A 4,838-nucleotide genomic window follows, 5' to 3' on the forward strand; every position below is an offset into this window, starting at 1 on the left:
TATAGATTTGTGGGAATAGGTCCCAGAAAGATAGTGAAGGATAGGTTTGGATGCCACCTTACCCCTGCAGAAGAGGGTGGTTCTGGAATTGAATATTATTTTTTTACTAGGTAATTTAATAAATATCACAAATATCAACAACTTCTTTTGTTGCTCTTGTTTATTCTACCTCAGATAGGAACTGAGTTTAAAAAAACATGAATAGCAAGATTGATATAAATAACATACAAGTACATTTCCCAGTTCTATAAAACCCTTATCTAAACAGACTAAATCTAATGGAAAATCTGTCATTAAATATATTTCACAAAACAATATGAATCATTATGGCAGATAAACTCGTCCCCTCAATGAACATAACCCCTACACTTTCCCATCGCCAAGTATTGTGGGGAAAACCTCTGTTTGGAAGGGAAATCGCAAGGACATCGGAAAACTGAACCTAAGAATTTTGATCTCCGAAAACTCAATGTCAACGTGGAAAATTTTATTTCTGGAATCTTATTGTCCGAAAAGAGTCAGAAAAACATAGTGGCAGCAACATCATGATCATGATCATGATCATGCCCCACCAGGTTGAGTGGGATGTATTTAGAGAAAATAGTGGGATGTATTTAAAGAAAATATACAGGAAGTGTGGGAAGTTTTCAGTGTTTGTATAGACCGTTTGTCAGGATGTTGTAGTAAAACCACACAAAAGTAGGGTTTAATCATTCCAACGTTTGGAAAAGAAGCACTTGAATGGCCCTTTGATGTGTAACACTGGACAAAGCTGTTTTAAGAGCTTATCGAATAGGGGAGACAATAGTTAACATGAGTTGTGAAGCTGCTAAATTCTTATGGTTTAAATGTAAATTTGATAAGTTGCCTGACCTGACTGCGGGTTTAGTGAACTATTGCTGAACCAAAATATGTTGGCAAAGCCAGCGCTCAGAGCGTGCTCTTCACCATCATGTGCAGAGGTAGGGTGCTCAAGCCTTTAAATTTCTCGTAATGCGAGTTGTTTCTCCCAACCTCAAGGTCTCACAATGCATACTCAATAGTCCAGTTATCGTAATAAATTATATCAGAAGAATAACTTTACAAAACAGACGAGCACAACTCGCGACACTCACTATAAACATACTCTTGAATAATATATAGAATATAACTATGATAGAATTAAATTAAATTATTCTTTTTTTAAGCCATACCTTCATTTATAACTATTAGATTGATTGGATAAAATTTCGTTGAGATATTCATTTCATCTCATTATTAAATATAGATGGCAAATTAGGTATAATCTTTTATGTATTTTTCTAGTGTCGCTGGTTTTGTTTTCCTATTTTTCCTATTCGTGATATTAAAATAATTAGTCTTTTATTTTATTTGTTTAGTATAATTTTTTTCTTCTTCTTTAGTAAGATGTAACAGTACAATTCTCTTCCTCTTTTCCCGTAAGATGTAATTGTTTATGCTTTATTAATAAATCAAATGATATTTTAACATTTACTAATTTAAAAATAATTTATAAATTTTATTTAAATACTAGATATATCCTTATTCCCAATACATAAATATTCTTAATCTGAGATAGATCCTTATTCTCATATATGAATTATTCATATGCATAATATACTTTCAAAAACATACTCTCTAAAAATATATCTTTAAATTTATTAGTAATTTAAAAGGAGTTGTCTTTAATGCAATTTTTTGGACTTTTTGATGGCGGAAATTTTTGAGGTGAAATCTTGATTAAACCTAGGTACAATTTTTGATTGTTTTTTAGTATTGCTTGGTTTTTTTTTTCCTACTTGTGATATCAAAATAATTAGCATTTTATTTTACTTAATTTGATTCTCTTAGTACAATTCTTTTCCTCCCTCTTCTCTAGTAAGATGTAACAATACAATTCTTTTCCTATTTTCTGGTAAGATGTAATTGTTTCTTCCTTATTACAATTTGTCAATAAATGAAATGATATTTTAACGTTTACTAATTTAAAATAGTTTATAAACTTTCTCTAAATATTAGATAAATCCTTATTCCCATACATAAATACTCTTAATTTGAAATAGATCCTTATTCCCATATATGAATTATTCATAGGCATAATATACTTTCAAAACTTACTCTCTAAAAATATATCTTTAAAATTTCTTAGTAATTTAAAAGGAGTTGTCTTTAGTGCGATTTTTTGGACTTTTGAGGTGAAATCTTGATTTGTATTATTTAAACTGGTTTTTTGACTGTATATCTTGAAAAACCCTAGAGTACTTTGATTGTGCAAGGATTACATATAAAGCTTGTGATTTCAATGAATTCCTATAGAATTTTGAAGAAATTAGTCCAGACCACCGGAAAAGTTTCCAAAAAGTCTCACTAAAAACAAATCGATTTAAAAACATATCAAACTTACTATCTATAAATATATCTTTGGAATTTATTAGAAATTTAAAACCCTGTTTATGAGTAATTACGATTAGGAAATTTATGTAAAATTTAAAAAATTAATTTTTCAAAAAACAATGTATTATTTATCATTTATATTTAACTAGTTTCAGCTCATTTCTTGAAATAGTTATGATTTATTTTTGCATTAAAATAAATCATATTTAATTATAATATTAATATTGAAAAATACACAAAATTTAAAATCTTATATTTTAAAACAATACTATAATATCTATATTTTATTAATTCCAATCAATTTTTCTAAATATTTCAATTTGTTATTACATATAAAATAAATTATATATAGCGCATGGAGCTTAGAGTACACTGGTGTCACGATCTACCCAACATCTATATAAAAAAAAAAAATTAAAACAGTATCATGGTTCCACTACTTTATAACCATACATTCGGTTTCCAGCACATATGTATATAATGAAATGCATCCTATTCCATGGTTTGATAGTGCTGTTGACTATACATCGTATAGCAGTTCCCAATGTAATAAAATTCTCTCCTTGAGTTACGGTTTGTGAACCATTTGGCAACCTTAATATATTGAGGGTTAAGGTAATGACAAATCCCATCATCGGTGCCAGCTGATGCACGGAATCCTCCTTACCTCACCTACCCGCACCAGGTGGCAATCTACCGTGCTGAGGCCACGTGATACCTTGGATAAAGTGCTAGGGTTTGCGCGCCAACTAATGAACGGTGTGGATGGTAAGATGAGATCCGAGGGTCCGGATCCATCCAAGGGTTTCCCGGTGGTTTATATGCCGCTAAGCTATTTTTTCGTTGTCCATTTGCACATGTTCTCGGAGGTGAAAGCTGTTCAGCTCGGCGGTGACCCCTTTGCTGCAGCTATCAGTTCTGCAGCGCTCCATTCAGGTATCTTCATAACCACAGACCGCCGGCTACGGTACTCTTCCACTACTGATTGGGTTTTATAAGTAGCTTTCTTAGTATTCCGCGTTCAATACCAGTTCATTAGCTCTGTTACTCAAACTAATCCTCCGCTTTCACTGTGTTAGGGAATTGCTGCATCGTGTTAGGGATTTGCTACAAGTCCGAGCTATTCAACAGAGAATAGACGGCCGCGGCTTCTCCAGGTATTTACCCACCATAACTTTAGCACGAATTGGCTTTTCCGTTGAAGGGTGAGAGTTTTTCCTTGAGTATTATGTAGAGTTGATGCTAATAGATGAAGGAGACCCTTACAGAGGTTTTTTCCTTAACTGCTTCAGGGTTATTCTCTTGTGCAAACCCTGGCTCGAAACGCGGTCGGCCCTTTCTTGCCGGCACCTGCGTTCTCATGGTCTCTACTTTATGTGAAATGGTTGTTTGGGCTTCATGCCAAGTTGCTTGTATGTATTTATTTGTTAAATGGACCACTTTCCCATGACTGGAACCTTTTCGACTCACGGTTCACAGGCCGTCATCTCCTTCTATCTTCTCATACTGTTTGGGAATGTTAACATTGAATCATAAGTTGATGTCTGTAATTTGTAAGAGAACGAGTCCTCAGGGTTCTTGATTATTGTACAGTTTGATACTCACAGTGTTTTTCGGTTAATACAGAGTCATATGTTTTTCTATTGAATATGATTTGTATAATTAAATGCTTACAGATCTTGGCATCAATCCCGTGTATTTTTATGCGCATTGCATCATATCTCAGACACGTTGGAGCTCGATGGAGTCCACCGCTTGACAATGTTTTGATTAGGGTTTATTGTCACAGTCCTGTAACGGCTCGACGGACTTTGTCTGTTAGAACAGCGGCCGCATGGCTGTCACCACTGTGGGTTCTTTATCCGGGAACATCATGTTGCCCTATGGATATTAGTACCAACCCGCACTCTGAAGCAAATGCGCTCAGACGGTGGCATACAGTTGAGGGTTCATTTTTGTTTTCGAATGCAATGGCATGTAGTCTTTATTTAACATAAGAATGTATCCACTGTTCAGAGCTTAGATGTATAATCCTTCTGTGAATGAAACCCCTGTTTCAAGTTTATACTTATAATCTTTAGATGAATATAACCCCTGTTTTCAAGTAAATGGAATATGTATCCCTGGTATCGAGTGGATTAGATCTTCGGTTACAGCTTTGTTATATGTTATGATAATGGTACTTCCTCAGTTTCTTGTTCTTGTTATTTTTAGAATCGCACGGATTCATTGGTCTTCCGGATAATCCACTGTTATCGTTGTGCAGCGAGTTCTCCGCTGTTGCACAGTTTGATGTGTACTTATCTCATGCATTTTCATTCACACAGTTACTATCTTCCCGAACTGGAATAATTTCTATGAATAAAGCACGTTCTCAGCTTTTACACAGATGCATGCATTAATTTCTATTCCATTAATAAGCATTGGTTCTCATACACCTAACT

General features: G+C 33.9%; 1 long non-coding RNA gene across 1 annotated transcript; it reads left to right on the top strand.

The window, feature by feature from the left end:
* Nucleotides 1-3,243: 3,243 nt before the first annotated feature.
* On the top strand, nucleotides 3,244-4,452 carry LOC149190500 (uncharacterized). Its single transcript, XR_016256496.1, has 3 exons — nucleotides 3,244-3,330; nucleotides 3,474-3,551; nucleotides 3,687-4,452. It is a non-coding gene; the product is annotated as an uncharacterized LOC149190500 (long non-coding RNA).
* Nucleotides 4,453-4,838: the final 386 nt, after the last annotated feature.

The sequence above is a fragment of the Pinus tabuliformis genome, chromosome 3_1 (assembly GCF_031772625.1).
Source record: "Pinus tabuliformis cultivar Carrire ecotype Pingquan chromosome 3_1, CPIR1, whole genome shotgun sequence".
NCBI classification, from domain to species: Eukaryota; Viridiplantae; Streptophyta; class Pinopsida; order Pinales; family Pinaceae; genus Pinus; species Pinus tabuliformis.